Source organism: Euprymna scolopes, chromosome 1 (assembly GCF_053919585.1).
Source record: "Euprymna scolopes isolate OS-2025 chromosome 1, ASM5391958v1, whole genome shotgun sequence".
Taxonomy (NCBI): Eukaryota; Metazoa; Mollusca; class Cephalopoda; order Sepiida; family Sepiolidae; genus Euprymna; species Euprymna scolopes.
In genome coordinates, this window is record NC_136482.1 from 145,559,177 (window position 1) to 145,567,361 (window position 8,185).

Here is an 8,185-nt window from a genome sequence, read left to right on the forward strand (position 1 = left end):
TTTTCGTTGCTCTTTTGCTTGCGAAACTAGGTTTTTACCATATATATATATATATATATATATATATATATATATATATATATATAGCGGGCAAATGTTCACTTTGCCTCTATCTAAACTGTTTTGTTCTTTTTTGGCGGTATGGTTTTATCTTTTTTATGTGTTGGGAAATGATCTAATTTAAGTTGGATAGTTTTTACTTACATTTTATTTTAGATTAGTGCATCTGAAGATAAATGGGTGTGTGAATAACAAAGAATCTGATTGGCTGACTAGGAAACCAAGAATTTGATTGGCTGAGTAGGAAACCAAGTATCACGGGGTTCTCACGTCGGTTAGACTCCGCGAGAAGTATTCCACCGCAACACACCCGGGCAATGCCGTGTACTCCGGCTAGTATTACATAAAATAAACATTTATTTAACAAATAAATTAATATTCATGCAATGAATTCTCGGTATGTCGACGGTGTATAAGTTCTTCGATGATATCACGTTGAGTTTTCTGATTGGCTGAGGACTGAGTACTCAAATCAATTTAAGAGGTTTGGTTATTTTGCATGTGAAATAAATCTGTTTGTAAAATGATGCTTTCTTGATTTCTTTCTGCTTCATCATCGCTATTGTTTTATAATGAACCTTTTTGTTAATGTATCTGTTGTATATTTTCAAAACCTGGTGATAGAGAATATTAGTCCAAGACCGATATATGCGATGTGCGATACACTATCTGTAATCAAGTCTTAGTTTTCCTTCCAAATGTCACCATTATACCAGCACCTCTGTTGTACGAATTCGTGGATAATTAATGTGAATTTATCGACTGTCAAAGAGAACCGAATCTTAGTGCTACTCTTTTTTTTTTTTTTTTGACCCCCGATAAAAAAGGGTGGACCTGTAAATTCATCCTTGTCTGTTCGTCCGTTCGTCCGTTCGTTCGTTCATCTATCCGCACTTTTCTCAATAACTATGCCTTGGAATATTTAGAAATTTGCTCAAACATTAAACATGATATCAGTAAAAAATAAAAAATCAGAACGGATTTTCCGGGAAATCTCCGGTTGCCTCCCGAGTAAAAATGGCTAAAATTGACACTTTTGTGCTTATTAAAAAAACTGATGTCTTGGATTTTTATAAAAAAAACTTTCCGAAAAGTTGTAACTGACTGATTTCTATATAATTTTGTTTGCCTATAATTCGCGATAATTCTTGGATGTGTCTCAGGGGCTTTTTAGGGCTACTAAAAACGCTAAATTTTTGGGGACTATTTTACCATATTTGTCCAAAACTTTCTGTGTATGTCTATTTAGCAGTTTTGCATGGTGCTGAACTCAAATTTAAATATGTTAAGGCCTTGGGGACTTTTGGGGTTAAATGGGGGGGATGATGGACTGAGTCATTTCTTTCTTTTTTCATGACGCAGAACTCAAACTTACATATGTTAAGATCTAAAACTGCACCATTTGTTCATTTTTACCAGGATTCGACGTCCTCTGGGGACTTTTGGGGCTAAATGGGGGAATGCTGAACTTAGTCATTTTATATGCCTCATTCACTTAGCACCATGCATGGTTCACTTTTTTTCTTTCTTTTTTTTAGAAATAATGAATAAGTTCTTCGTTATTTCGTTACAATATATCTTACTTTCTATGAAGAAGTTGGCGGCTATATATCATTTTAGTCACTTGGACCATGAAGATTTGTGTGTATAAAATTGCTTTTGGTGACAGAATTGAAAGGAAATCTGTCCACGGCAGCTATCTGTCAAATCCTTTCTTCCATAGATTTCGCTGTTAAAAAGTATTCCATTATTCTTGTCATTTTTACAGGAGGCGGATTTGCATCTGGATTTATGACGATTTGATGAATCTTTGTCAAGAGTAGATGCCTCAAAAGAATTGTCTTTTTCTATTTTATGCATTGAGCTTCATCTTTATTTTCTAGGATGAACACCTTCCACATGGTTAATTTTCTTTTCGTCGTGTCAATTTGAATCAAAAAGAAATGCGCTTCTACACTATTAGGACGAAATTTTATAGTCGATAAATGGAGTTTTCAGATAAAAAGAAAAAAACAATGGTTTCTACTGATTTTTTTATCAATTCTAATAAATTGCAATGCTAACTTCTAAATTATGCAGTCGAAATTACCTGAATATTACTGAATTATTATATAAAAAGATTTAAATCGTGTAAAAAGGTGAAAATTGCAGCCATCTTATTAATTTATTTATTGCGGACTATTATCCTAATCTTTCTAAGTTATTGTTTCACGATGTTTCGGCCAACTATTCCTCTGACCTTCGTCAGGTGGTAACCGCGAAGGGACAGGAACTTTGAATCTCCTAACAATCCTCAGCAATTACTGCCATCCGTGGTTGTTGTTGTTTCACCACGTTTTGGCCAAGTAAGCCACTGGCCGACTTTGGGTAGGATTGAAACCGCTATCTTCAGACGATTCTCACCTCAAACCGTAGAGATTCGATGTCAGTATCCACCTTCCACCTGACGAAGGCCAGAGGAATAGTTGGCGAAAACGTCGTGAAACAACAACTAAGAAAGCTGAGGATAATAGTCCGTAATACTAGGGGCGTGCAATAAGTAATGTCCCTGACCCACTTCCCATAGCAATAGAGCAACGAAACTTGGCACCGTTATTAGTCTTTCTCTACATAGGAACTACCCAGAGTTATGCATTTCTCCCATCGTTTGATGCAGGTCTGGAGACCGTTTTTGTAGAACACCCCAGGTGGTCCTCCAACCACGACGTGACTTCAGAAATCAAGGCTGGATCATCTGGGAAACAATTTCCTTTCAAAAACAACTTCATGACTGGGAAGAGGTGAAAGTCAGAGGGTGCAAGGTCAGTACAGTAGGGAGGATGGGAAAGGATTTCATAACCACACGCCCGTGCTTCTGATCTGGCTACATGCGAGTTGTGGACTGGAGCGTTGTCCTGGAGGAGGAGGGTATTTTTGCTGATCTTGCCGCCTCTTGATTTTTATAGCTTCCCTTAATTTCCTCAAAAGGGAAACATAATAGGCTCCTATAATTGTGGTACCCTTTGCCAGGAAATCTGTCATCACTACTCCGTTCTGGTCTCAGAAGACTGTGAGCAAGTGCTTCCACTGCATTGACTGGGCTTTGATCTCTGGATCATAGTCATTGATCCAGGTTTCATCCTGGGTAATCAGTCTTTTGAAAAACTTTGACTCATCTTCTTGGCACATCTTCAAATTCATCCTCAAGCACTCGACGCGTTCTCGCTTCTGGAATGGTGTGAGCAACCTGGGTATCCATCTGGCAGACACCTTATGTATATATAAATGGTCATGAATGATAGTTTCCATAGACCCTGTACTAATCTTGACATCTTGGGCTATTTGGCGAATAGTAATGCGCCGATCTTCCAAAATGGCAGCCTCAACTTGACGGACAGATGCCTCATCAATGGCAGAAGTTGGCCAACCAGGTCTGGGAGCTGTTTCCACAGACTTCCGGCCATATTTGAATTCACGATGCCAGCGTTTTACAAGGTCATATAATGGGGCATTATCACCATAAGTTTCTTTCATTTCGTCAAAAGTTTCCTGTGATGTGCGTCCTTTCAAATACAAAAACCGGATCACTGCTCGACATTCAACAGGCTCTATTTCACACCTGACTCAGTTCAAACACCTGTAAAACAGAAACCACAATTAGTTTAAAGCTGTAATTAGCCACATAACCCGTAGAGATATAAATCATTGCATATGCAAAATTTCAGCTAGATCAAACCACTGGAAGTGGGTCAGGGCCATTACTTATTGCACGCCCTTCGTAAATAAATTAATAAATAATACTCTTTTCAATAATGAATTCCAATTAAAATGATATATATGCAGCCATCTTGTTTAAATTGAAACTGAAAGTTATCTCCCTTTTGAACTTTCCTGTGTTTTACGATCGTTTTCATCAAATTCTATTTTTTTTATTTTCTTTAATAAATAGTTTTCTACCTTATCGATTTTCGGAATTTTTGGATATAATCATCTTAAAAATACGCGGAATACTTAGATATAATTGTTTTCATGTGAAATTCAGTTTTACGATTTCCGAAATTTCTTCCCAATAGTGTAGAAGCGCCAAAAGGAAACTATAAAACTTCCTTTAAAAAAAAAAATTGGAAGTGATTTTGATATATACTCAATGAGAAAAAATACCTGATTTCATGCTCACAGCGTTCACTTAGTTTGTTTTAGATAACCATCGGAATGTTAATTTTCTTTTCTAATCTATCGCTACTCATCATGGTTGGAAGTCACTCGAGCCTAAATATTAATGAGATAAAATCATTGTCAGTTGAAGGACACGAGATGTTTGAATATTTGTGGGAACAGTTCATAGCAAGAATAACAGAATTTCAATGCAAGGTTTATAGCTTATTGGTTTCTTCAGACGAGAAGAAAGATCTGTTTGTGAAAATCTCATCTGACTCACACGGAGGAAGAAAAGAAAAGTTCCTATGAAATGATTTTTCACGGTGAATGGCGTATAAGTAAAAATATAAAAATAAAAAAAATAATAAAATAAACAAAGACTGGAGCTCAGTCGAGCACCTTCTATGAAAATAACTATAGAATAACAACATTCTCTCTATCAGAAAATGGACCGTAAGGATCAAAGAGGTCGCTCTTACTAGGTTTGAAATCGATTTTGAACTATGTCAGGGCAACAAAGATTGTTCTGAGAGGCGCCTCCCAGTTGACTCCCGTATAGATAAACGATTGCACCACAAGTTGTCATCAAAGAGCAATCTGTGATGATGGCTTGTTTGAATATTCCTAGTTAGTGACTAATAATAATAATAATAATAATAATAATTATTATTATTATTATTATTATTATTATTATTGGCTAACATGGAGTTTTCACACAAGTCAACAAACGATCGGTTTGGAGACCTGTGGTGTTCTCTGGAAGCTGAGTGACAACAAGTCTCCCCAGACGTCCAGCTCTCTCCACCTCCTTCGATAGCATTTGCAGATAAATCTGCGTCATCGCAACAGCCTCATACCATTGATTTCTCGCTGGTAGTGGCCATTGGTTTATACTGGAATTTGAGTGGCACTAGGCCTCCCCACGATCCCAGTTCTCTTCGCGCTTGTCCTGCGGAGGTCTGGCTAGCGCTCTCTCCTCGGTCTTTCCATCCTCCTTGACCCTTCTCGGCTCTTTGGTATCACTTTTCTATTGGGGGGGACGGTGATGAGACAATGGGGGATGCATGATGGTGGTGTAGAACTTGTTGATATGCAGCTTCAGTGTTCTTCATTCTCTGTAACGCTTCTTCTTCTTCTTATTATTATTATTATTATTATTATTATTATTATTATTATTATTATTATTGGCTCACAGGGAGCTTTCACACAAGTCAACAAACGATCTCATTGAAAACCTGTGGTGCTCCCTGGAAGCTAAGCGACAACAAGTCTCCCCATACGTCCAGCACTTTCCACCTCTTTCGATAGCATTTGCAAATACCTTTGCGTTATCGCAACAGTCTCTCACCATTTATTTCTCGCTGGCGGTGGCCATTGGTCTGTACTGGAACTTGAGTGGCACTAAGCCTCCCAAAGGTCCCAGTTCTCTTTGCGCTTGTCCAGCGGAGGTCTGGTCAGCGCTCTCTCCTCGGTCTTTCAATCCTCCTTGATCCTTTTCGGCTATTTGGTTTCACATTCTTTGGGCAGAGTGATGGGACAATGGGAGGAGATGCGTGATGGGGATGTAGAACTTGTTGATATGCAGCTTCAGTGTTCTTCATTTCCTGTAACGCTTCGTCATGTTTTGCCTCTGCAGCAGTTTGTCTGGCTCACGCATGTGGATCATGTGTATTATTTTCCGCATTCAAGGGCTTTCCTTTCAGCCGTTTTCCTTATCGTTAGTCGTTGTATCTTTGCAGCCATTCCCCTGATTATTATTATTATTATTATTATTATTATTATTATTATTATTATTATTATTATTATTATTATTATTCACTTGCTATAAGTTTTCATACAGGTCAACATCAAAGATTCAAAGACTTCTCTTTGAGAACAACTTAAGTCTCCCCAAATTCCCAGTACTTACCAATTCTTTCGATAACCTTTAGAAATTAGTTTGCGTTTTGGCAATAGCCGTTTGCCATTGAGTTGGTTGTGACCATTGGTTTTCACTGGAATTTGGGTGGCAATAAGTTTCTGCAAGGTCTCAGTCCTCTTCGCACTCATTCAGTAAAGGTCAGGTTATTGCTTTTTCTTCTCGATTTTTCCATTCTCCTTGACCCTCTTCGATTATTTGGTATGGTGTCAGCTTATGCCGACACTACAATTTCTCGGGGATGAGACGAGACGTTTAACTTACAGGTTCAGTTTTCATGATTCCATGTGGTTTTTCTTTGTTTTACATCTATAACATATTCTATATGTCCGGCTTGCACCGGTAGCTCATGTCTCCGCATTCAATGTCTTTCCGTAATATTTTAACCGTTTTCATTATTTCTATCCGTTGTATCTTCTCAGTTATCCCTCAGATTTCAATCTCTCCTATTTTTTTTAAAAAGTTTTTCGGTATTGTTCTTAGATCTCCTACTATTAGTGGTGTTATCTTGACTTTCTTCATCTTTCAATATTCCTTTGCGCTCTCTGTATTTGCTTCGCTTATCTGTCTCTTTGATATTAACTTTGAAGTCTACTAGAACGGCAAAATCTACGATCTGGTACGACTTTTCGTTCTTGTTAACTATTATGACAGTGGGTTTTCTTGCTGGGATCGGTTTATCTGTTTGTATATCCATGTCGCATAAGATTCTGTGACTTCCGTTTTCAAGTACACCTGTCAGTTTGTGCTTGTGCTATTTGTCTATATGTCTAATATGCAGCTATCTACATCATTCCTAGTGTATTGCATTTCTCCATTTGATCGTGTTTATTTTTATATTCTTTTGGGCTAGTTTGGTTTTCTTGCTTGGATTGGTTTATCTGCTTGTATATTCCTGTCGCATAAGATTCTGTGACTTCCGTTTTCAAGCACAGTTGTCGGTTTGAGCTTGTGCCATTTGCCTAGATGTTCAAAATGCAGCTGTCTGTATAATCCCAAGTGTACTGCATTCTCCACTTGATCGTGTGTATTTTTATATTCTTTTATGCTAGTTTGATTCATACACTTATATGTTTTATTTTTCCGTCTTTTTGTCCATAGAGTCTATTGTTACTGTTTTCTTGTGTCTAATCGATCATTGCTTTCATGTGGTTGATTCTAATCGCGTTATCTTGTGCGGCTGTTATTATGGATTCAGTTCCTCTATTAAGGTTTCCTTTTTATGGACATATCCAAATCTTTTCGTAAGTCTCATCTTCTGTCATCATAATGAATCGTTCGTGCAACTGTTGCGCTTCCTATTTTTTTTTTTCGTTTTATCGCTTGCCCCTCTTTTTTGTGTTTTGTTCGTTTTTGTTTTTGTTTTGTTTTTTGTTTTGTTTTGTTTTTGTTTTTGTTTTTTCAGTATCTCTTGCTATGGTAATTATTCTTTCGGCATTCTAAATTATGTATTTTTCTAATGTTTTTTTTCGTGGCATTTACACAGTCTTCTATACAAACCAGTCCTCTTTCTTCGTCTTTTTTTCACACAAAGTCGATCAGCACCATTCTTTGGGTGTAATGCATTGTGCATAGTCATGAGTTTTCTAGTTTTTGATCGAAATACCTTAGTTCTTCTTTGGTCCAACCTATAAATGGTCCAGAGTATCTACTAGTGGTTCTGCCCATGTGTTTATTCCTTTAATTTGGTTTCTACTATATAGTTTAGTTCCGATGAGTTTTCTTATTCTTCTGAGGTATCGATTTCCAATTTCCTCTTTCATTTGTGTTGCTTTCATTGTGCCTACTTCGAGAAGTTCCACATATTTGTGACCGTCAGGTTCACGTAGTGTCTTCATCTCCGTTAGCTTGGATAATTACCGGACTTACGTTACTTCCAGTTTCCACCTTCTTATGATCAGCAGTGCACACTTTTCCATAGCAAATTCTAGTCGGACCTCTTGGCTAAAAATTCTGGTTGGGTTTATTAGCGTCTTTTTCTTCTTTGTTTTTGCAAACAGTTTCAGGTCGTCCATGTACATTAGGTGGTTCATTATTCCATCGGTATTAATAAACTTGTATCCGACTTGG